The sequence below is a fragment of the Lynx rufus genome, unplaced genomic scaffold (genome assembly GCF_022079265.1).
Source record: "Lynx rufus isolate CCGP_SWC_20201006 ecotype Redwood Valley unplaced genomic scaffold, mLynRuf1.p SCAF_1, whole genome shotgun sequence".
Classification (NCBI taxonomy): Eukaryota; Metazoa; Chordata; class Mammalia; order Carnivora; family Felidae; genus Lynx; species Lynx rufus.
The window spans coordinates 136669775-136696310 of NW_025814823.1; positions in this window are offsets into that span (position 1 = coordinate 136669775).

Consider the following 26536-nt stretch of genomic DNA (forward strand, 5'->3'; position numbering starts at 1 on the left):
TAGTGTGGCATAGCCAAGTTGACACATAAATTGAACCATTACAATACCCAAGAGCATAAGGTAAGGAAAATGGTCTGTGTCCCTGCAGCCTTGATAATTCATTGAGTCAAGATTAAATCCCATTGCATGGTGGTACTGGATCCAGGTATGACAGGAATATGTGTGTGTGTGTGTGTGTGTGTGTGTGTGTGTGTGTGTATCTGCATGCATGTGTGCACACACATGCATATAGGGTGATGGAATACTTGGAAGAATGAGTGCGTGAAGTGCTATTTATCTGCACAGAGGAATATCCAGGGAAGTGAACCTTGTCCTGTTTCCCAATTCCTATCATATTCTCTTTCCTCTCTCTGAAGTTCATGAACAAATCATCCACTGAAAGTTCAGGAAACATTGACTTAGGTCATGGACTGTTATTCCCAATCTTTGTGACCTTTAAAATGGAGGACAGGTCCTTGCTGGATGCTTAGGCTGTTTGGAGAATGAGTTCAGTCATTATAATTATTTTACCAGATGGGAAGAACTCTCAGCCTCTCTCAGGGTCTAAAGACTGTTGATCTCAGAATTTTTTTTTTTCCATTGTAGATTATCTGTGGTCAGCCTTGCTCTGCTCCCTCAGCTGTCTGCTTCCCTACAGAATGGACTGGCAGTGGGAGTTCGCTAGGAAAGGGATCAGAAGTGCAGGGTGAGTGTGACTGGAGATGCATGGTTCTATATAGGCATGGGGTGACATTCAGAGCTAGAGAAAGATGACTTTTGAATGACCTCTTAAATTTTATCTTTTCTCTTTTGCTTGTTAGTAAAGAATAGAAATTAATATTACAATCTCCCTATATAAATTTGAGAGGATATTGGAGTTAGGATAGCTGGAGAAGGTGGGGTTAATTTTTGGTTTTCATTTTAGAACTTGAAGGTGAGAGAGAGGGAGGAGAGAGAGAGAGTGAGGGAGAGGGACCTCATATCATCACACTCCTTCTAGAAGTGAGGTGGGCAGCTCCAAACCTGTGAGGGTGCCCTGCCTCCCTGGCTGAGCATCTCTGGGCAGGCTCTGGGCTGCCGAGTGTCCTACTATTCTGGCTCTATGGGAGAGAGCATTGACAATGGAGCTGGGAACTCCTTATCAGCTGGGCTTCCCAGGTGATGCTTGGCAGCTAGCTTGGGTCATTTGCATTTTCACAGCCAAAGGGCTGCTCACAAGATGTTTTCTGCAGATATTTAAGTTGCTGGATTCCAAAACATCCCCAGGGCACTCCTGGTTCTCTTCTGCCATATGGTCACTGCAGCCAACTTTACATTTCTTAATTATGAAGAGGGCATTTTTGGGGCTTTGATGCCTCTGGGAGTTATAGTAGTAACATTAACAGGGCGAGTTCTTTCCCTCCCTCCTTCTTTTCCTCCCTCCCTCCCTTTCTGCCTGCCTCTTTCCATTCATTCTGTTCTCCTCCTTTCAAGCTTTTGAGATATATTAATTCCTGAAGGTAAAACAGAGCTCAGTGGCCTGGACCAGGATTTGCCATCCTGCTTCTAGATGCAGAAGAAGGTGTTCTGGAAGGACAAGCTTTCCATGTTAAAGTAATGTAGTTGTCAGGGATAGCCTATGTGTTAGTTTTTTATTGCTATATAACAAATTACCACAAATTTAATGGTTTAAAACAATACCTGTTTACAGGTCACAAGTCTGGGTATAAGATAGTTCAGTGGGTCATCTGCTTATATTCTCACAGGTACTGGTAGGGCTGTTTTCCTTTCTGGAAGCTCTCGGAATGAATCTGTTTCCAAGCTCATTTGAGTTGTTGGCTGAATTTGGTTCTTCACAGTTGTTGGACTAAGGTTTGTTTCCTTGGTGGCTGTCAACCAGGGCCTGGTCTTTTGCACCTAAAGACGGCCCATTTTCCATTCCAGGCTTTCTATGTGGTCCCCTCTAATGCTTCAAATCTGTCTGATTTTCCTTTTTGCAGCATCTCGGTGCACTCCAGCCAAAGTAAGGTCTCTGCTTTTAAGAGCTCATATGATTAGATTGGGCCAACCTGGAAAATCCAGAATATTCTCCCTAATCTACATCACTGATTAATAACCTTAATTTCATCTTCAAAGTCCCTTTTGTGAATCCCCAAACATTCACAGGTTCTAGGGATTAGGGCATGGACATGTTGGAGGGGGGGCATTTGGCCTACCACAGTCTATAAATAATTCATTGATTGTCTTGGCCACCCAAGGGTGAGAAGCTATTGCAGCATTTGTCAGTGGATCTGCCTACCATTTCCACTAGATGTGGGGCAGAGCTGAATAGAGAAAGTGAAGGAAACTGGAGCCAGGTGCAGGGGTGGACATAAGACACTTTCACTCTCCAAAGGGAAACAAGATTTTTTTAATGAAGTTTAGAACTTTTGAACTGCACAGGCTTGTGGAGATCAGCATCTGCACCTTCCCTCAGGATGAGGCACTGGAGGCCCAGAGAAGTGACATGACTTGGCCAAGGTCAGCGGCCACACCAGAGCTGAAGGGTTCTGAAAGCAGCTATTATAAAACTTGACCGGGGCTTTTCAGAACATGGACTTGTCTCTTGGATCTTTGGCCTTCTTGCACTTAGCCTGCAAAGGCAGGTGGATCAACCAGACTGCGCAGTCTTGAAGATAAAACTGACTGTAGCTTCTTGACTCTAGGAAATCAAAATCAGTAACACTGTAGGTGGGGGCATGTATGAGCATGACTCTGGCCTCTCTGTAACCTGAGGTAGTTGGTCGTGATGCAGCAAGACGTGCTCCATCTTGTTGTAACAATTCTTACTTTTTCTAGTTGGTAGTCCCAGGTATCCAGGCGGCCAGATCCCTTCATCCCTCGGTGGCATAGCCCCCACCTCGACCTCCCAGGCTGAGAAAACATGGGGCCCACCATGTGAACTGTTGTGACTCTTCTGGGGGAGGAAATCTGGAGAGGAATTCCTCCTCTACCTACTCCTCTCTCAGAGAAGCCAGGCAGCCCACAGGCTGGTGGCTCCATTTCAGATCTGCAGGCAGCAAGTGAGCTCAGTAGGGAGATGGGCTCCTTGTTCACAGGCTTTGTTCTCTTGTTTCCTCTGCTCGCCCTGAGCTCCTCTTTGTCAGAGTATAGAGACTCCAGCTCCTGGGGCTTTACATAAGGCAGAGCAAAGTGCCCTCAGGCTAAGAATATATCCACCCCTTTCTTTGGGCGATGTGCCTGGGAGGGGAGGAAACTGACTCACCATGTCTCTGACTCTATGAAACGACAAATATATGAAAAAAGTACTGGATTAATGACAGGGGAAAAAAAATCTTTATTTTTAGCACACGAGGGCAGAGTTAGCTGCTGGAAAGTCCTAGAAGGTAGAAGCTTATATTTGAAACAAGAGCTTTTTGTCTTGAATGTTTTAGACATATTTAGCAGTGGGAGCTCTCGAGTGGTAAGTGAGGCACAGAGAAGGGGGAAGCTTGTACAGTAGGAAAATACTCCGCATTGATCTTATCAACAGCAGAGTAGACTGGCCCAGGGATTTGTCTGTGAAAAACCAGGCAAGACTTGTTTTCTCACAAGCCAAAAACTGCCATTTGATTCCCAAGATGCAGTTCTGCTGGTACAAGGAAAATACTGGGTCACCTGTCTAGCACCACTTTAGCTTGGGTAGAAAGAAGCACTGACACTTGGCCTGTAGGTGAGCTGTGGGTATGTGGCAGCCCATAAGAACACCCCAGAATATTCCTTGGCAGTCCTCACCCCCTGTTGTCATCTTCTCCTTGGGTGGAAGGCTGTCTGTTCCCTGGAGCCCTTCCTGATGTGCTCTGGTAGGCACAGTGATGATTGGTTCAGAGATTTCTGTAGGTAGAGCTGCTGTTACAGTTCCTTCCAGAAAGATCCTAAGGTTTGCCCCTGTTAACTGGAGACACAGGTTTAAAGAGACCATGGGAGGTGTTCACAAAATGGCCAGTGTCTGTCACTGATGGCTTGGTGGGTACCAGTCAAGGGCTGAAATTTGGGCAATTTGTTCCTAGGGAGAAGCACTACAGGTAGGATATCCAATAGCTTTTCTTTGCACCCGTTGCTGGCAGAATCAGCTTTCTTCCATTGAAGATATACATTGAAGACTTATTCTCCAGTAACATGCATGGTAGTTGGGATCAGTGGCTTTGGATCTCAGCTTCACCATGTACTATGACTTATTTAACTTCTCTCATGCTTCAGTTTCCTCAACTGTAAAATAAGTATAAAAATACTACCTCCCTCATAGATGGCTTTGAAGAGCAAATGAGTTAATGCATGTAAAGTGCTTATGACAGTAGCTGGCACATATTAAATGCTCAATTAATGTTAGTGATAACTGTTGTTACTACTGCTATTATGTCCTAGTCTCCCCTGAAGCTCAAGTATGGACATACTACCTACACCTCCCTGGCCAATTGTACCCGAGACAAAATGTAGTGGGGTTTTCTGGGCAATGCACAGGAGGTCATGGACATTGTCCACTTTGACTGATCATGGTCAGGTGATGCCTGAAATTGCAGACACAGTTCTGACCCTGGGACAGTCTGACTTTGGATATTTTGTTATTTGGGATAATAATTGTTTGGTTGTTTAAGCCTTCTACCGCTTACAGTCAAAAACATCCGAACTTATGTACCTTATATTAATGGCACAGAGGGTTGCTAGAGTTGTAGCATATTTAAGGTGTGTGTGGAATTAAATGTATTTGACAGTATTGTTAGAATACTTTGCTTTTGGGTGGCGCAGTCGGTTAAGCGTCTGACTTCAGCCAGGTCACGATCTCGCGGTCCGTGAGTTCGAGCCCCGCGTCAGGCTCTGGGCTGATGGCTCAGAGCCTGGAGCCTGTTTCCGATTCTGTGTCTCCCTCTCTCTCTGCCCCTCCCCTGTTCATGCTCTGTCTCTCTCTGTCCCCCCAAAAAAATAAATAAACGTTAAAAAAATTATTTTTAAAAAATTTTGAACAGTAATATGCTCCCATGATAAAGACATCAAAAAGTATGAAAAACCTTCCGATGAAAATCTCCTTCCCACATTGGTCATTCATGTTCGCAGTTCCCAGGCCTCAATGGCCAGACAACCTCTGTTTTTAGTCTTTTATTTACCCTTCCAAGATGTTGAAAATAAATATAAAAGAAATATAACTTACAATACCAATGTATTGTTTTCCCTCTTTTGTAACACAAATGTTTGCATGCTGTATACATTATTCTGCACCTCGCTTTTTTCATGTAATAATACATTTTAGAGTTTTCCATATCAGTATATAAAGAGCTTTCTTATTTCTTTCTCTAACTACAGAATATTTCATTGAATTTCTTTAACTAGTTTTCCACTGACAAGTATCCAGGTTCTCTCCAATCTTTCACCGTTGACTGCAATGCTGCAATAAATAAACTTTATGTGTGCCATTTTGTAGATATGCAAATATATCTGTAGGGTAAACTCCCCAGGGTGGAGTTACTAAGTCTAAGAGCACATACATTTGGAATTTTGATAGCTATTGCTAAATTGCCTTCCATCTGGGCTGTACAAATTTTTTACTCCCATCAGAAAGGATGAAAGTGCCTGTTTCCTATAGCCTTGGCAACAGAACATGATATCGAATTTTGGATTTTTGCCAATTTTATGGTGAAAAATGATATCTTAGGGAAGTTTTAATTTGCATGTTTTTTACTATGAGTGAAATCGAGCACGTAAAAATATATTTAAGAACAATTTGCATATTCTTTGAATTGCTGTTTATAATACTTGGCCATTTTTCTAGTGAGTTATTGGCCTTTTATCAATCTCCAAGGCTTTTATACAGTAGGAAGATTTTTCTCTGTTTATGATTAGTTGTAATGATGCTTCCCAGTTTGTCAGGTTTTGTTTTGTTTTGTTTTGTTTTTAATGGTGGCATTTACTTTTGTCAGGCAGAGATTTAAAAAATTTATATAGTTGGATTTATTGATATATTTCCATGGTTTCTGGATTTTGGGTGACAGTTAAAAAGCTTTCTACACTCTAAGATTATTGAACACTATTCCATGTATTCATTTACTACTTTCATTGTTTTATTTTTTATATTTGAAGACTTGATCTATTTGGAACATATGGAACACAGAATGATATATGAGTCCGACATTAATATTTCCCAGATAGCTATCTAGTTTTCCCAACATTATTCACTAGTTCAGTTTTATCCACTGATTTGGTATTTGTGTTCTTTTTCTGGACTTTCGTTTTTATTCTATTGGTTAATCTATTTATGAACCAGTACTATGTTGCTTTAATTATGAGCTTTGGTGAATATTTTTATATCTGATAATCCTTCTTGTTTGGTCTCTTTATCAAAGCCTTCCTTGCAAATCTTCTTGGCTTATTTCCCAATATGGCCTTAAAATTCCTTCATCTAGCTGAAAAAAAGCTATATACAAACGTAATGAGATTTTGCCAATTTTAAAAATCAAATTAGAAAGATTGGCATAATCATGATACAAGAAGGGATAATGACATTGAGGCATCTTTGTCCAAAAGTATGGTTATGCTTTCCCAGTTGTTGATGAGTTCTGCTGTGTGTTTCTGTAATGCTTGAAAGATTCTTTTTAGTGTATGTCTTGTACATTTATCACTGAATTTATTCCTAAGACATTTATCTTTTTTGTTGTAACTATTGCTCATGTAAATGGAATCTTTCCTTCTGCTATAATCTTCTAGCTTCTAGCTATTGACTATTTACTTAGTTTTCTACCTTATAATATTACATTTTCTTTGGTAGTCTTTTCAAAAATTGACTTCCTTGGGTTTTCCAAGTAAACGACAATATCCCCTGCAAATAGGTTAGTTTTGTTTCTTCCTCTCAGTTTTTAGGTCTTAAATTCCTTTTTTATTTGCTTCTTATTGGCTAGAGTTCCAGTAAAAATTGACAAAAACAAAATGAGAACTAGACAAGTCCACAAAGTGAGAAATTTTATTTTTTACTATTTTTTCAATGTATTTAAATAAATAAAGAGTCTCTTAATGGTTTGCTTCCCTTTCTGTTTTTATCTTATCTTTCCTTCCCTTCCCCTATGTTTAAATTCCACTTATGAGTGACATCATATATTTGTCTTTCTCTGATTTATTTCACTTAGCATAATATACTCTAGTTCTGTCCATGTTGTTGCAAATGGCATGCTTTCATTCTTTTTTATTGCTGAGTAATATTCCATTGTATGTATGTGTTATCCATTCATCTGTCAATGGACATTTGGGTTCTTTCCATAATTTGGCTATTGTTGATAGTGCTGCTTTAAATGTTGGGGGGGCATGTGCCCCTTTGAATCAGCATTTTTGTATCCTTTGGATAAATACTTAATAGTACAGTTTCTGGGTTATAGGGTAGTTCTATTTTTAATTTTTTGAGGAGCCTCCATACTGTTTCACAGAGTAGTGCACTAGTTTGCATTCCCACCAATAGTGCAAAAGTGTTCCCCTTTCTCATAGTGGACAGTTTTAGCACATCTTTCTCAGTAATTGGTAAAACAAGTACACAAAAAAATTAGCAGCATGATTGACTACTTTCACCTAATTGACATGTATAGAATACAGTACCCAACAATTACAGAATGCACATTATTTTCATGTGCACATAAAACATTTACCAAAATTGATTATGAGATGAGCAGTAAATCAAGTTTCAGTAAACATCAAAGAATGAAAGTAATATAAACTGTGTTCTGTGACCACACTGAAACTTAGCTGGAAACCCATAACAAAATTTACTAGAAAATCCCTAAGTGATTGGAGGTTAAGCAGTAATTTCTAATTGACCAATGGGTCAAAGAAAAAAATAGCAACGGAAGTAAGAAAATATGTTTACCAGAATGATAATTAAAATACGACATATTGAAATATGTGATGCAGTTAAAGTATGCTTAGGGGAAATTTTTTGGTATGAAATATATATATTTGGAAAGAGAGGCTGAAAAATCAATCATCTCAATACATCTTTTTTTTTAATGTTTTATTTATTTTTTGAGAGAGAAAAAGAGAGTGTGAGCGGGGGAGGGGCAGAGAGAGAGGGAGACACAGAATTGGAAGCAGGCTCCAGGCTCTGAGCTGTCAGCACAGAACCTGATGTGGGGCTCAAACTCAAAGACCTGAGATCATGACCTGAGCCAAAGTCAAACACCTAACCAACTGAGCCCCCCAGGCATCCATGAATCCATGTTAATAAGTAGGAACATAATACCAAGTTAAACCCCAGGAGTACAGAAGTAAGAATGTATAAAAGTTAAGAGCTGAAATGAATGATATAGGAAAAAAATTTACGAGACAGGATTGAGAAGCCTGATTAAAAGAAGACTGGTAAAATTGACAAACCCTTGGCAAGGCCAAACACAAAGAAAGATGGTACAATGTAATAATATCAGAAATGCAAAAGAGGATAAAACTACAAAATTACAGACTTTCAGAAGATAATAAAAGAATCTAATGAGCTACCTTTTGCCAATACATTTGACAACTTAGTTGAAATTGACAAATTGCTAGGAAAAAAAAAACTTACCAAAAGTGACAGAAGAAATAAAATATCTGAATAGTCCTATACATCTAAAGAAATTGAATCCATAAAGAAAAACTTCCTACAAAGGAAACTCTAAGCCGAAATGGCTTTGTCAGAAAAGTTCTAAGTTACTTTAAAAGAAAAAAAATTAACACTGCTCTTACATAAACTCTTCTAGAGAATAAAAGAAGAACTTTTTTTTTTAATATATGAAATTTATTGTCAAATTGGTTTCCATACAACACCCAGTGCTCATCCCAAAAGGTGCCCTCCTCAATACCCATCACCCACCCTCCCCTCCCTCCCACCCCCCATCAACCCTCAGTTTGTTCTCAGTTTTTAACAGTCTCTTATGTTTTGGCTCTCTCCCACTCTAACCTCTTTTTTTTTTTTTTTTTCCTTCCCTTCCCCCATGGGTTTCTGTTAAGTTTCTTAGGATCCACATAAGAGTGAAACCATATGGTATCTGTCTTTCTCTGTATGGCTTATTTCACTTAGCATCACACTCTCCAGTTCCATCCACGTTGCTACAAAAGGCCATATTTCATTCTTTCTCATTGCCACGTAGTATTCCATTGTGTATATAAACCACAATTTCTTTATCCATTCATCAGTTGATGGACATTTAGGCTCTTTCCATAATTTGGCTATTGTTGAGAGTGTTGCTATAAACATTGGGGTACAAGTGCCCCTATGCATCAGCACTCCTGTATCCCTTGGATAAATTCCTAGCAGTGCTATTGCTGGGTCATAGGGTAGGTCTATTTTTAATTTTCTGAGGAACCTCCACACTGCTTTCCAGAGCGGCTGCACCAATTTGCATTCCCACCAACAGTGCAAGAGGGTTCCTGTTTCTCCACATCCTCTCCAGCATCTATAGTCTCCTGATTTGTTCATTTTGGCCACTCTGACTGGCGTGAGGTGATACCTGAGTGTGGTTTTGATTTGTATTTCCCTGATGAGGAGCGACGTTGAACATCTTTTCATGTGCCTGTTGGCCATCCGGATGTCTTCTTTAGAGAAGTGTCTATTTATGTTTTCTGCCCATTTCTTCACTGGGTTATTTGTTTTTCGGGTGTGGAGTTTGGTGAGCTCTTTATAGATTTTGGATACTAGCCCTTTGTCCGATATGTCATTTGCAAATATCTTTTCCCATTCCGTTGGTTGCCTTTTAGTTTGGTTGGTTGTTTCCTTTGCTGTGCAGAAGCTTTTTATCTTCATAAGGTCCCAGTAATTCACTTTTGCTTTTAATTCCCTTGCCTTTGGGGATGTGTCGAGTAAGAGATTGCTACGGCTGAGGTCAGAGAGGTCTTTTCCTGCTTTCTCCTCTAAGGTTTTGATGGTTTCCTGTCTCACAATCAGGTCCTTTATCCATTTTGAGTTTATTTTTGTGAATGGTGTGAGAAAGTGGTCTAGTTTCAACCTTCTGCATGTTGCTGTCCAGTTCTCCCAGCACCATTTGTTAAAGAGGCTGTCTTTTTTCCATTGGATGTTCTTTCCTGCTTTGTCATAGATTAGTGGCCATACGTTTGTGGGTCTAGTTTTGGGGTTTCTATTCTATTCCATTGGTCTATGTGTCTGTTTTTGTGCCAATACCATGCTGTCTTGATGATTACAGCTTTGTAGTAGAGGCTAAAGTCTGGGATTGTGATGCCTCCTGCTTTGGTCTTCTTCTTCAAAATTCCTGGGGCACCTGGGTGGCGCAGTCGGTTAAGCGTCCGACTTCAGCCAGGTCACGATCTCGCGGTCCGTGAGTTCGAGCCCCGCGTCGGGCTCTGGGCTGATGGCTCAGAGCCTGGAGCCTGCTTCCGATTCTGTGTCTCCCTCTCTCTGCCCCTCCCCCGTTCATGCTCTGTCTCTCTCTGTCCCAAAAATAAATGAACGTTGAAAAAAAAAATTAAAAAAAAAAAACAACAAAATTCCTTTGGCTATTCGGGGCCTTTTGTGGTTCCATATGAATTTTAGGATTGCTTGTTCTAGTTTCGAGAAGACTGCTGGTGCAATTTTGATTGGGATTGCATTGAATGTGTAGATAGCTTTGGGTAGTATTGACATTTTGACAATATTTATTCTTCCAATCCATGAGCAGGGAATGTCTTTCCATTTCTTTATATCTTCTTCAATTACCTTCATAAGCTTTCTATAGTTTTCAGCATACAGAAAAAGAAGAACTTTTTGACTCATTTTAAGATATTGAAAACCTGACAATTTCTTTACAAAAAATAAGAATTGCAAAGCAATCCCTTTCATGAATAGAAATAAAAAATCCTAAACAAAATATCAGCAAAGTAAATTCACTGATGTACAGAAAAGATAATATATCATGACTGCACTTTATTAATATGGTACTGATTTTTCATTCAAAATCAATGAAATTCATGTCATTAACAAAATAGAGAACAATTGTATAGCTATCTCATAGGCATAAAAATAATCTGATATAATTCAATGTCCATTTGTACCTAAAATAATAACTTTTGAGAAAACTAAGAGTGGAAAAAAATATTTTTTTAGAGAGAGGAGTGGCAGAAGGAGAGGGAGAATCTCAAGCAGGCTCTGCAATGTCCAGCAGGGTCAAATGCGGGGCTTGATCTCCTGACCGTGAGATCATGACATGAGCTGAAATCAAGAGTCCGACACTTAACTGACTGAGCCACCCAGGCACCCCTGGAAGAAAATATTTTTAACCAGACGAAAGGTATGTACAAAAACCTATAGCAAACATTACATGGATGGTGAAATACTAAATTTTTTCTTTCAGGAATTGGGAATAAGTATGTTTGATATGAGCACATCTCTTCAACATTGTATTGGAAGTTTTATTAAATTACCTGGTAATCTAATAAAATATGTGTAAGAGTTCACCAATGAAAACCACAAAATATTCTTGATGGAAATCAATTAAAACCTAGGTAAGTGGAAGGATACACTATGCTAATGGACTAAATAACTCAATTTAACAAAGATGGCAATTCTTTGCACATTGCTCTATAAATTCAGTATAGTCCCATTCAATATTCCAGCAGCTGTTCAGGTAGAAATTGACAAACTTGACTCTAAAATTTATGTGGAATTCCAAAGGGCCAAGAATAACCAATTCAATTTTGAAGAAGATAGTTGGAGGTCTTACTTTAATGCATGCCAAGTCTCATTTTATTTTTCACACATAATTTCTTTTTCTTTCCAACAATTTATTTAAATTCAAGTTAGTTAACATATAGTATAGTCTTGGTTTCAGGAGTATCTTTGGATAAATATCCTTTGGATAAAAACCCAGTGATTCATCACTTACAAAAAACATGCAATGCTCATCCCAATGAGTGCCCTCCTTAATGTCCATCACCCATTTAGCCCACTTCCCCCCACCCCACTTCCTTCCATCAACCCTCTGCTTGTTCTCTGTAGTTCAGAATCTCGTATGGTTCAGAGCTGAGCCTCGGTGGCTCAGTTGGTTAAGCGTCTGACTCTTGGTTTCAGCTCATGTCATGATCTCATGGTTCGTGACATCAAGCCATGTGTCTGGCTCTGTGCTGACAGCATGGAGCCTGCTTGATTCTCTCTCTCCCTCTCTCTTTGTCCTCACCCCACTGGCATTCTCTCTCTCAAAATAAATAAACATTAAAAAAGAAGAATCTCTTATCATTTGCCTCCCCCTCTGTTTTTATCTTATTTAAGTGTCAGTAATATAAAAAGCAGTGTATTAGTCCAATGATAGTCTACCCCCCAGCTTAAAAAAAGTAAATGGTATAGAATATACTGTAGAAATATACCTACAAGTATATGGACGCCTAGTTTATGACAAAGGTGGGACTCTAGAGCAATAGAAAAAAAATGGTCTTGGGGCACCTGGGTGGTTGAGTCAGTTAAGCATCTGACTCTGGATTTCAGCTTAGGTCATGATCTCACAGTTTGTGGGTTCAAGCTCTGTGTTGGGCTCTGCCCTGACAGTGTGGAGCCTGCTTGTGATTCTCTCTCTCTGCACCTTCCCTGCTCACACTCTTTCTGTCTCAAAATAAATGAATAAACTTAAAAAGAAGAAAAAAGATGATGTTTTGAATAAATGGTGCTGGGCCAATTAAATAGTCATTAAAATTTTTTTTTTTCACAAAACAAATTGCAGATGGATTGTATACTGAATGTGAAAAGTAAAACGATAATCTTTCCAAAGATTACATTTGAGAGTGTCCCCATGATCTCGGGAAGTTAAAAATAAACATGACACAAAAGCATTAATCGGAAAATAAAGATTCATTAATTGGACCACATTAACATTAGTGTCTTTTGTTCATCAGAAGATACCATTAAGAGTTAGGAAAGGGGAGCCTGGGTGGCTCAGTCAGTTGAGCATCCAACTTTAGCTCAGGTCATAATCTCACAGCCCATGTGTTTGAGCCCCGTGTCAGGCTCTGTGCTGACAGCTCGGAGCCTGGAGCCTGCTTTAGATTCTGTGTCTCCCTCTCTCTGACCCTTCCCTGCTCATGCTCTGTCTCTCTCTGTCTCAAAAATAAATAAAAACATTAAAAAAATTTTTTTTAAAAAGAAAGAGGCAAGTCACAGAGTGGCAGAAGATATCTACAGGGTATATAGCAAAGGGATCATTTGCAGAATATAAAAAGATAGACTCAAAGCAAAAGGAAAAAGTCAGTCTAATAAAAAATGGGCAACAGGAACTTTGCAAATGAGAATATTCAATCTCCATTAAACATATGAAAAGCTGCTTGGTTATTTTAGTGGTCAGAGATGTTTAAATTAGAAATCACAATGACATACTTCCACACTTGCCAGAATAACGAATACTGAAAAGACTGACAATTCCAAATGTTAGGAATGTAGAACCACTGCAACTCTCATATACTCCTGGTGGGAGTGCAATCTGATAAAACCACTTTGGAAAAGATTGGCAATTTCCACTAAAGTTGAATTTTCATATACTCTGGCACCTAGCAGTTTACTCCTAAATATGTACACAACAAATGCATACATATATACACCGAAAGACATGAAAGAGAATGATCATTGCCGCATTATTTTAGTCCAAAGCTGGAAACAGTCCAAATGTCTTTCAGTGGTAGAAGAGGTACATGTATGTTTTGTGATAAATGCATCCAACTGAATACATAGGTAAAAGGTGAGTCAACTATAACTATATTCCTCAACATGGGTGAGTTTCACAAACATGTATATTGTTCAGTTGCATTTATATAAAGCTTAAAAACATGCAAATCTAAATTATGGTGTTAGAATAAGTATTTGTCTCATGGATGAGGTACCATGGCTATAAAAACTTTGGGGTTAGAAATGAGAATAGTGTTTACCTTTGGAAAGAAGGTATTGACTACAGGGCAGGGGAGCTTCTGGGTTTTTGATAATGTTCTATTTCTTGATTGAATTGGGGTGACATTGGGATGTCATTACTTTGGAATAATTTATTGAGTTCATTGATTATGAACTTTTCTCCACGTAGATCAACTAGCACCTTGTGTGTGTATGTAAGATTGTGTTGGGCACTGTGTTCTTTCTTCCTTTCACCCCTTTGTCAGTCTCACGTGGATGGAAGAAGTCCATTCTTACTGATTGGTTCAAGGGACAGTACAGTAAGCGAGTACAGCCAGGCTCTGCAAGTTCTTTGTGAGAGCGGAAAGTGGGGCCCCGTCAGGCTTCAGCCAGACACGTTCAATCATTTTGATTGGCAGGCAGAGTCCATCGTTAGTACTTTCCAATGCATGACCATTTTCTGTGCCACATTTAAATTTCCAAAGACAATCGCACTGATGATGGTAGGGAGGCTCCTGCTCCAAAGCTGGAGTGACTCTCCTTGATTCACGTGTCTGACTCTGCCAATCTAGAAGCGGGACTTGGTACTTGCTGAGACCCCAGTGTGTTTGGGTGGTTGGGAGGCAGGGTCAAGCCCGAACTTGGGGAGAATTGTACTCTGGGTCCACCTTAACCATATTACTTACTTCCTCAGCTACAAAGCTATGAGAATGGTGATGCACGTGGTAATAATTGAGGAGTACTTGTTTGCATAATTAAATTGTTAATGACGTCAGTGTGTATGACAGTCTTGCCTCTATCCAGATGGAAGTTTCAGTTGTAAAGTTAAAGAAATAAAAACATTGGGATTTGCAGAGGTGGTGAAATTGTGACCAATTTTTTCTTTTAATATTGTTATAACGCTTTTGTTTATGTAATTAATAATAACAATTCAAACAAACCAAAGCACTCTTCCCCAAACAACAGAAGAATTATTTTCACCACATGTATATTCAGATTAAAAAAAAATTCGAACCAGCATTTTAGACAAATTATACAGAGACATTTCTTAACTAATTTGAAAATTTAACCAGGGAATTTGGTCAAATTTGAACGTGATATTTGCTTATTTTCATGTGTCAGAAACAGAAAAATAACCTTCCATTTATAAATCTGAACCTGGATTTAAATCAAGTTTTAGAACTCATCATTTTGACAGGTTTAGAGGTAAGGAGCCGACGTTTACTGCTGAAAATATTTCTGTAAATTTATTTAACATATGGCCTCCAGCTATTGGGAAGATTTTTGTTGTTATAACAAAAGGTGGCTTCTGAGTTGATGGATGAATATTTTAATTGCAGTCTGGTCTAAACATGGACACTAAACATAGCAGAATGCATTTGACTTGCTTCTTTGTGATGGAATATACTCATGTCTGAGGATGTTAACACTTTTACTTATTTCCTATAGATTAATATTTGCTGAGATTTACTATGGGCGAGGCACTGCGTACCAATGTCTATACATAGGCAGTTGCCAGCTAAGCAAATAGTTGCTTGGAGTTAGGAACTCATTTTCTTACACTAATAATAATACATGAAGTAGTAGTTTGCCAGGATAGTGGAAAAAAAAAAAAGCCATTCAACTCAGTATGTAGCTGTGCTATGCATTGTTGCAAATACTAGCATGGTTCCTGGTTCCTGGGAGGAGGAAGCATTTAGAGGAGGCAGGTGGGGGCCGGGGCAGGGGAAGACAGAGAAGAGGAGGAAATGTGAAAGGGGGGAAGGATGAAGGAGAGGATAGGAAAGGAAGAGGAGGTGGAAGAGGAAAAAGGAGAAGGAGAAGGAAGCCAGTGAAGAGGCAAAGGAGGAAAAAAGCATCTCTTGTTTTCTTTCCTACTATAGGTAGCCCTGTTCTCCCTGACACTTCCCTGGCTGCTCCTCCTGTATTTCTGTGCCCTTCCATCTCCTGAGGTCCCTGTCCTAGATTCCCCAATGCTCCCAGGCTGCTCTGAGCTCCCCAGGGAGGCACTGTACCCAAGTTCGCTCACCCCCAGGACGTGCTTTATGCCCCCAATCTATAGTTTCCTTTCATTTCTGAAAGATCTTGAATTCACTGCCAATTGCATTTAGATGTTAAGAGGAAAACCATCTGATCAAAGTATTTTTAAGATATGAATGACTAATAATCGTGTATCGTTTAGAGTTCTTTAAAGTGTTGACATTGAACAGAGGAATCTCTGATTGGTAGAACTGTGAGCACCCTAAAAAAGTAAAGCAGGCCATTCTGACCTTTGGGAATTAGGGATTGAAATCTTTGGTTAGGGACAAACCCTATAGGCAAGCCTGTCTTGCCTATGACACTGCTTGGATTCTGCCATGGTCCACTCCTGTGGGCTGGCCTCACTCTTCAGTTCATCTTTTTTCTATTTCTAAAACCACAGACTGTCTAAAACGTATGATGGCAGAGGTAGCCACCTGTCTCCATTTGTTTTTGTAAATTGGTTCTTGTTGAGTTGGTAACCACCTGCATATATACTCGACATTTTTGACCCCAAATTGAAGATGAGGAAATCGAGGCACTTAGGGACTAACACCATATCCTTTTGAGCACAAGTAGTACATGAATATGACTTTTATAGTACAGACCTGCACTTTCCATTATGGCAGCCACTTGCCACATGTTAAGTGGGGCTAACGCAGTTGAGGAACTGAATTTTAAATTTTATAAACTCAACTTATTTTTTTTTGTTTTATTTATTTATTTTGAGAGAGAAAGCACGAGAGTGCACACACAAGAGGGGGAGGGGTGGAGGGAAGGAGAGACAGTACATTATCAGTGCAGAGCCTGACATGGGGCTGGAACTCACGATCCGTGAGATCATGACCTGAGCAGAAATCACGCGTCGGACGCTTAGCCGACTATGCCACCCAGGCGCCCCTCGACTGGATTTAAATTTAAAAAGATATGCAGTTTAGTTATTGGAAAACTTTTAAGTGTGTTTGGAACAATGTGGGTAGATGAATCTACTTGGAATTTGTTAAGTTTTATAAAATCTAAATATAGATCCGTGAGTTCCAGTGAAAATTTCTTGCCGAACTCCAACTGAGGACAAGTCTGAAGGGCTATTGTAGCTGCTAAGCTCCCCAGTGGGGTCGCTGAAACCTTTATTGATACTGTATCACAGTCCATGTGTTCCTTCTGCCCAATCCTGCATCTTTTTCTTCCCTTCCTTAAATATTAATTCAAAGAGTTTTCTTCAATAATCGTTCTGCCCACCAACACCCATCTCAGAATCTGCTTCCTGGGCGCCCAACGTGCTATAATATATCTATTTTTAAATGGTATAATAAATGCTGGGGGTTTCTAGGACCTCCAACATCTGGGGCCATAGATATCCATCTTTCCAGGTCAGCCAGTCAGCAAACTCAATATTGTGTCTCTACCAATATATTTATATTCATAAAGGGGGATCTTGTCCCTAGTGCTCAGGGACTGGAGCTGAGGCTGAAAAATGATAGAACTTACTCTCTGGATATCTATGGCTGCAGAGGGAAAGGTTTTTAGCAAGTATTGAAAACTGAGCACTAAGCAAACCGCTGAATACTCTAGCATCATCCAGAAGTAGGCTGGAGCATTTGGGGTCACCTGAAGGACATTGAGGAAGAGAAATCCTCCTAGTGGGCAGAGTTTTGAATAGTACCTCTCATTGTCCATTTGCATGGAAACAGAGTGTCCTGAGGAAAGAACGTACATTGCTTTATGGCCCCTGGTACATTGTTTGGCCCCTGGTTCAGGATCCAAAAGGAGCAACACTGGAAGACAGGAGGGCAGGAGATTTGGAGAAGAGTTACATGAACTGGCTTCTCCGAGTGAACAAAGTGTGAGAATATTTGTATTTCGTGAGGCTGCTTACCAAAGCCTCCTGGTTGCGAGGGAGGTTTAATAATCAGATGAATAGAAATGCTTTTATTCACAAAGGCTGATCTGCTGACTGCCACTTCTTTTATTTATTTATTAATTTTTTTAAAAGTTTATTCATTTTTGGGGCGCCTGGGTGGCGCAGTCGGTTAAGCGTCCGACTTCAGCCAGGTCACGATCTCGCGGTCCGTGAGTTCGAGCCCCGCGTCGGGCTCTGGGCTGATGGCTCGGAGCCTGGAGCCTGTTTCCGATTCTGTGTCTCCCTCTCTCTCTGCCCCTCCCCCGTTCATGCTCTGTCTCTCTCTGTCCCAAAAATAAATAAACGTTGAAAAAAAAATTAAAAAAAAAAAAAGTTTATTCATTTTTGAGAGAGAGAGAGTCAGATAGACAGGTGGGCGGGGAAGGGGCAGAGAGAGAGACACACACACACAGAATCTGAAGCAGGGTCCAGACTCTGAGATGTGAGCACAAAGCCTGATGAGGGGCCTGAAGCCACAAACTGTGGGATCGTGACCTGAGCCGAAGTTGGGCCCTTAACCGACTGAGCCACCCAGGCGCCCTGCTGACTGCCGCTTCTTAGCGTGCAATTGGACAGTACAACCCTGAGACTCTGCTATGGTGCTCAAAGAGGGGCAGCCAGGCACATGTGGGAAGGCAGTGATTGGTCTTAATTGGAATAAATTCTTAAGTTTAGATTTATTTTTTATTCCTACATTGTACCTCCTACCATTACCAGCTGAGGAGGAGTAAAGTTCACAGGGCCTTGCGATTAGTTGCAGAAATGCAGACTAATATTTACCCAAAGTTCGTGTGTGTGTGTGTGTGTGTGTGTGTGTGTTTAAATATTTTTTTCCTACCTCTCTTCATCTCATTGTCCTATACAAGGCATATAAGTCTAAAAGTTGTGCGAATCACTGGGGACTGTGATAGAGCTAGAAGAAAAATGGACATCACTTAGAAAGTCTTGAATTGTTACTGGATGCGCCAACTCATGAGACTTTGTTTTTATGAAGGGAGCGAATGTGAAGATAGTTGAATATGGTAGGTTTGACATTTTAATATATGTTTTGCAGTTTTAAGTATGGAGAGAAGTATATATGCAAAGGATGGTGAAGTCAGAGGGATGAACTGTGGTGCACATTTATTGTTTTGGTGTTGTTAACTCTTGGCAGCCCTAGCCTCTTGTGAAACTTGAGGAGTCTCCCTTTGTGTGAGTCGTGTTGGGATGCAGGGTTCCAACTTGCATGCAGGAGGCCAGACAGTTTTTCTGACTTCTAAAAACCGGGGTAGTGACGTATGCCTAAGCGTAGCCAACCAGACACTCCCATGTGGGACTTTGTATCTCGAATGAATGGTGCAAAAATTCATTTTGCTGGTGGGGGAAGTGTTCAGAGTTCCGTGGTGGGGGTGGTGGGGCTGACCTTGGAATTGGTATGCAGGACCCAGCAAGAATGGCAGCTCTATAGTAACCAGGCTGTTTGTGTAGCATGACCTTGACTGTTTTGTTGTTTTTTGGCCTTTCTTTGTTTCTGTTTTCTGGGCCTCTTTCTACAGCTATTCCATCAATCGATAGTGGCTCAACATCCTTCCAGCACATTTCTGTTCTGTGTAAGTTAGCCAGACTGATCGTTTTTGTTGCAATCAAGAACCTGTTCTTTCTTTCTCTCTCTTTTCTTTTTTTTGTTTCTGGATGCATTTAAGGGTTTTATTGTTGTCCTTTATGTTCCAAAATTCCACAGTGATGTGATTTAACAGAGGACTTTTAAAAATGGCCTGTTCTGAACATTAAATGAGACCTTTTAAACTAAACGCTTCTGTACCTCTTCAGCTTTGGGAAATTATCTTGTTACTTTGCTGATTATCTCCATCCTGACGTTACCTCTCTTCTCTCTTTCTGGGAATCCTATTAGTTGGATTGTTCCTGCGTACCTTCTCTCTCTGTCTCTGTCTCTCTTCTTTGCCTTTTTTGTCTTAATGTTCAGCTTTCTGGGATATTTTCAAAAATCAGATCTTTCACCTCTTCATAACTTAAAAGAATGTTAGCAGCCATATTTCTTATTTTCCAAGAATTTTTCTCTGATGGTCTGTTTTCTGTGTTTGTATTTTATGGACGTGGCATCTTTTCATCTGTCTCCAGAAATTAGAGGGTTTTCACTGTAATTCTCTTCTGTTCTTTATTTTTCCTCCACGGTCATTTTATCTTTTATTTGTCTTGGTGTTTCTCTTTCACATTTTAGGCTTTTCTTCAACCATCTGGTGATCATGGCTGTTTAGGAATGAGATAGTAGCCAGGCTGCTCAGGAGCCCTGTGTTGGTGGGGGAGTCTCGCTGACAGTGGTGGGCTCCGTGTTAGTTGGTGGGCAGGCAGCCACTTGTTCCTCTGAAGGGTCCCTACATGTGGTGGAGGGACACGTCAGGGTATTATTTTGTATACAGACTCTCAATTAGTTTCTACCCTCATTTCTCACTCCTGCCTTCTATTGTCTATATCTACACTGTGCAGCCCGTGTGCTCAGCCTACTCAACACTCCTCCATGCTTTCCAAGTTACAGAAACATTTTGAAATCTTAATCTTCTGATGGATCCCTCTTGGCTTCTTTGTAGAGAGAGGAGATGAACCTATTGGTTGAGTCTGTCACTTTGAGCTAGAAGCCTTGGGTCCTTTATGGGTTTTTTTTTTATGTTTTTTATTTATTTTTGAGAGACAGAGAGAGAGAGAGAGAGAGAGAGGCAGAGAGAACCAGAGACAGAATCTGAAGCAGGCTCCAGGCTCTGAGCTGTCAGCACAGAGCCCGACGTGGGGCTAGAACCCACGAGCAGTGAGATCATGACCCAAGCCAAAGTTGGGCGCAAAGTTAACCAACGGAACCACCCAGGTGCCCCTGCTTTGTGTTTTAAATGTGTCTTTAATGTGCTCGGAGTTTAGGGTCAGCCATGACACATGGCAGTGTATTGATAGACTGCCTCATGGTTTGTAGTGCATTCTCTCATTTGATCCTCACACCTCTGGCATCACTGGAGAGGCTGGAATGAATGGAAGCGGAGAAGTGGTCTGGAAGGCTTCACTGGGTAGGGAGCCCTTGATCAGAATGACCAGAAGACACCTCTGCTACTGGCCAAAGAAAGCTAATGGAGAGAGATTCCAGGCTGGGATAAGTTTCAGATTCGGGCTCAGAAGTGGAAACAGGTGAGTAGCATTATAGGAACAGCCGTATCTGCTCAGTTGTTGCTAAGTCTAAGCTAGTAGTAGGGGGAAATGAGAGATGTGCCAAGTGGGAAGCCGGTGGTGGAGCTTCAAGAGTCTGTAACGTGATGTGAGCCCTCAGTTCTTTAAGAAATTTGAGCATAAGTCCTGCTGATGAGGGTGACTTTGAAGCCAGAAAATAACAGCGTCAGCAGTGTCACGGGCACACACAAAAAGGACAATGCTAGATTGCACGGTCCCCCTCTCACATTTCCAGGCTAATGGAAGCGAGAGTAGCATGAATGAATGAAAGCCATGGTTTGCCCATTAGTTTCAACTTCCTTCCCCAAAGGCTTTCCACAGGAACTTGCAAAATGTGCATTTTTCCTCTGTCCTTGTCCTCCCAGCCTGTTGGGAGAGACGAATAGGACCTAAGAGGCAAGCCCCTGGAGACAGAGGAGGAGATGAGGGAGACCAGGCAGGCTGACTGGAGACCAGGCTGTTTGGCACAGTGCCATTCCCCATCTGCTTTCTAGATGGGGCAAAAGCGGTGCGCTGGCATTGGGCCAGTGGTGTCCGTGCCCTCCCCTGTCAACTCTTGTCCAGCACCGGTGACTCACACAGCAACAGCAAAGCAGGCTCTTGCGGGGCACCCTTTGGCCGTGCTGGCCTACAATCTTCCCGAGGAGCACTTTCCTGTGTGCCTCCCAGGAGAGCCTCTCCAAGGCAAACGTGGGCTTTGCCCTGCTGAGTGGAGGAATTCTTTCCGCTCCATAAGGTTTGCACCGTTGTTTTGACCTCTTCTGAGAAAATTTCTGAGTGGAGGAATTCTTTCTGCTCCATAAGGTTTGCACCATTGTTTTGACCTCTTCTGAGAAAATTTTCTGGAACAAGTGCTTTTGTTCCCCTCCTTGCCAAGCATATTTATAACAGCCTCATCTGCAGGTGAGTTGGTAACTCTACCAGTGCTCATCTCTCTGTCTTTCTTTCCATTTCTTTGATTCTCTCTGTTTCTCCACCACACAGTTGGTTGAACTGGTCCAGAGCTCTTTACAGTTCTCCAGCTTTAGGAATGCAGCCTTGTTGCCTCTCGTCTTGTACCTAGTAATAGGGCATGATGCTTACTCCCCACTCCCAAAAGCACAAAAAGTTCCAAAGCCTCCTGGTCTGCTACACAAAACTACCCCATAACTGTTTTCCTATGACCAGAGGGAGCCATTTTCACCCAGAGGCACCCGTTCCTTCAGGGCAAGCCCCAAAGCAGACAAATAATCATTCATTTATGAAAATGAAAGATTCATGAGGGACTCTCCTATGCTGCCAGCAGAGTTTAGGCAGGTTCTGATCTTACTTTAATTTAATTAAGCTGTGTTTATTTAATCAGCCCAGAGATATGTATCCTCAGGCAGGAATTTGCTGCCTGCCTCTGAACTGTGTTTTTGTCTGTGGGAGGAGGATGGCTGTGACCTCCCCAGCATTTTGGATTTGGGGCCCCAGAGGCAGGCTGGCAGGTGGTTTGGGTTCAGACAGGCCCTGTGGGGACACTGCATTAAGCAGCTCTGCGCATGTGTGCATGTGTACATGGGCTTGCAGAGGCCCTATTTCCCAGTGCCCTTGCATCTGATTCTGCAGCAGGAGTGCGTGAGAAGCCAGGCTGGCCAGCAGTCTGTGTTCTCAGCCATGCCAGGAGGAAAACATTTAAAGACAGTGTTGCTTAAGGACAGTGTTGCTCAAAGCATACTCTACATATCTCTTCTGGGTGCTGAGTAAGCATACTGATTCCCAGGCCCCATGATGAGACTTGCTGAATCACACAGGAGGTTGTTTTTTTTTTTAAGTTTATTTATTTATTTTGAGAGAGGGTAGAGAGGGGAGCATGATCAGGGGAGAGGCAGAGAGAGACGAAAGAGAGAGAGAACCCCAAGCAGGGGCTCAGTCTCACAAACCATAAGATCATGACCTGACTCGAAATCAAGAGTCTAATGCTTAGGAGACTGAGCCACCCAGGTGCCCCTCACGCTGGCATTTAAGAACAGTTGTGTTCTTCAATTTTAGTATATGTGCTGCAGAAGTGAGCACAAGAGCTATTGTATTCTCAGGTGTTACTATCCTCATGAGTGTTTACATTTTAAGGATGGAGGTGGTGTGGGCAGAGGACAGTGACTGAAGCCTATTTGGAAGGAATCATTATGATGAGTTTCGGGCACAGCGGGAAGGCTTTGGGAATAGAAGTGTTTCCTTGAGCCTCCTGAGTCGCTCCATTATAGGACGGTGTCTGTCTTCTGCATGTAAGGGCACATCTGAGGAGACCAGCTGTGGTGTAGTGGGTCTGAACCAGGATGGCAGGAGTAGATGTCTGAGCTGATGGTGTAAGTCCCACTCCAGGTTCAAAGGCCTGAACAAGGAGCACTGGTGTTCAAGGGCAGGAGAAGATAAGTGTCTCAGCTCAGGTAGAGAGCACATTTGCTCTCCCTCCACCTTTTTGTTCTATTCAGGCCATCAGTAGATAATCAGTCTGTCTGTCTGCCTGCTTACCTCTCACCCTCTCTGTACCTACCTACCTACCTACCTACCTCTCCTATTGGTTCTGTTTCTCTAGACAACCCTGACTGGTACGATGCCCCCCACCTCACTCTTCCCAGGTCTGAGATGGACAATAGCAGAAGAAGTCACATAGGATTCATTCATTGACCAAGAAGGTGTGTCCTTCTTCTCTTTGCTTTATTTTGTTGAATGACTGCTAGGGAGGAGTAGCAGAGGGAGAGCTGGAGTGAATAGAAGAGAATGAAAAGAAAGGAGGGGGTGGGAGAAGGAGGGCAGCTGTCACGTGTAGCTGGGGGAATGGCTTTGTCAGAGAGGGCAAAGTAGCATTTGTTTTCATCACATATTCTTTGGTGGTTGTGTCTTGGCCCATTTCCTTTCAGATTGCTTCAGACTAGAGCTGAGAAAGGGAACTTGGCACCAGCTTTCCCTGAGCTCTGAGTCCCGTACTTTCCTGTCATTCATTTTCCTTAGCTGTTTTCGCAGGACAAAAACACCTGCCTTGTCTTCCTCCCAGGGTTGTCATGAGGATCCGATGAAAGCTGTCATGTGAAATGTTGAGTTCTGAGAGAGGGAGGCCCAGTGTCCCACACTCAGGAAAGACAGACTCCATGTCATTATTAATACTGTTAGGGTAGCAGTTGGTTTTATCAGTCTCCAGGCCTTAATTAAGATCTCAGTTATGATTTTGCAAAGTCTTTCTTTTCCCAGCGTACTAATTAATCGCAGGGTTTTTTTTTTTCTTGTCAAAGCAGGTGCTTAGATATTTTTAGGAGATTCCCCTTTGTCAAAGGACCCTGTGACTTGGTGTGGAGTGGTATGGGTTGTACCTGGCGGAACATTTAGACTACTTGTTGGATGAAAACTCGGCTCTTTGCATCCCTTTATTAGGTATATGTGGATATAATTTTACATAATAGCCTTTTCTGAATTTGTTTTCATGCTAACCTGGACATACCCCATTTAAACAAATGTGGCTGATGATCAAACTCTGTTGCTTTGTGTGTGCCATATGCTTTTCCTAGATAGCTTTTAGAACTTTGCTTAGCTCAGGGCTTTGGAGCCATTTTACAGGGTTACCCTTTCCATTTCCGCGGGATGAGGAATTGAGAGACGGGTATAGACAGACAACTTCTTTAACCCATTACATCTGGATCTCAGTCATCTACCTATTCATTTGTATCTGTCCACCTTTCCATTCATGCTTCCCCTGGGCATCCTCCACATACCAACTTCCATGGTGGTATGAGGCACTGCAAGTACGAAGATGAAAAAGACAGTCCGGGCCCTTAAGGACCTTACAGTCTAATAGGGGTGATAGTGCGTGTGGTATTACAGAGTGGTGTGTTAGATGCTGTGAGAAAGAAATGTATGGGAGCCCAAAAGACAATCTCTAACCCAGGACTGAAGGTTGAGGGAAGTCTTCCTACAAGGGATTATACCTTAACTAAGTCTTTATTTTTTTAGTTTTTTAAAGTTTATTTTATTCATTTAGAGAGAGAGGGAGAGGGAGAGAGAGAGAGAGAGAGAGAGAGAGAGAGAGATGGGGAGGGACAGAGAGAGGAAGAGAGAGAATTCCATGCAGGCTCTATCTGCACTGTCAGCATTGAGCCCGATGTGGAGCTCGAACTCAAAAGTCATAAGACCATGACCTGAGCTGAAATCAAGAGTCAGATGCTTAACTGACTGAGCCACCCAAGTGCCCCTGAACTAAACGTTTAATGACAGAAGGAGTAAAGGAGGGCTTTCCGACTAGCAGGACCAGCTAGTAGCAAAGTATATATATTGGGGTGGAGAATTTGGCACGGTACCAGAACTATATCTACATCTATCTAAAACTACATTTTAAAATAGAGCGTTGAACATGGGATAGGGATGGAGAGTGCCTGAAGATGCTAGAAACATCATCATCAGGCTGTAGGCCACAATAATGAGTTTGTGTCAAGGAGGAATCCAGTAAAACAATTTAAAGCAGGGGAGTGATGAGTAGAGTTGAAATTTCTGAAACTTCCTTCCAGCTCAGAGTGGAGGATGAACTGAGGGAGACAAGAGTCACGGAGGAAAATGAGATCAGTTGCTGGCTGTTGAGGTGATGGTAATGAGGTCTTTAAAGTAGGTTGTGGCCATGGGAGAGTGAAGTAGGGACAATTAAAGATATTACTGAGGAGTGGAATCAACAGGGTTTGGTGCCAGCTGGAGGTGAGGGAGAAGGAGGAGGCTTCAATGTCAGGATGAGAGAGATGCCATAAATTCTTGCATGTAACACAGGCAGGAGGACAGCTTTGTGGGAGGGAGCATTGAGTGCAGGTTGCACCAGTTTGAGGAGAGAGCCACTGTCTAAATCTTGGGTGAAAGGTCTGGGCTAGAGATGGAGATTTGACAGTGCTAAGTGTGAGTGTGGAGTTGTGTTGGAACCCTGGGGATGCCCACATTTACTGAAGAGCTGTGGAGGAGTAATTACAAAGGAGCCATGGAGGGATAGCCAGAGAGGAAAGAGGAAAACTGGAGTCTTGGGAGCCAAGGCAATGGCATTTTAAGGAGTTACATGCTGATGAAGGAGCAGGTCATATGGGTGTAGAAAGGTGCCCAGTGGGTCAAATGGCAAAGTTATGGACAACTGTGTGGAGAGCACTTTTTGTAGGGAGTGGAGCCAGGACCAGGAGGGTGAATGGCATGTGAGGAAGCTGACATAGAGAGTGATAGGTTATTATTTAAAATTTTGCCTGTGAGAAAGAAACAAGTGTTGGTGAGAATGTGGAGAAAAAGGAAACCTTGTGCACTGCTGATGGGAATATAAATTGGTACAGCTGCTGTAGAAAACAGTATGGTGTTTCCTCAAAAATTAAAAATAGAAATAACATATGATCCAATAATTCTACTACAGAGTATTTTCCCAGGGAAAATGAAAACACTAGCTTGAAAAGATATATGCACCTTTATGTTCATTGCAGCATTATTTATAATAGTCAGGATATGGAAGCAACCTAAATGTCTATTGGTAGATGAATGGATAATGTGGTATATATACACAATGGAATATTACACAGCTATAAACAATGAGAAGGTGCCATTTGAGACATCATGGATGGACCTAGAGGATATTATGCTCAGTGAAG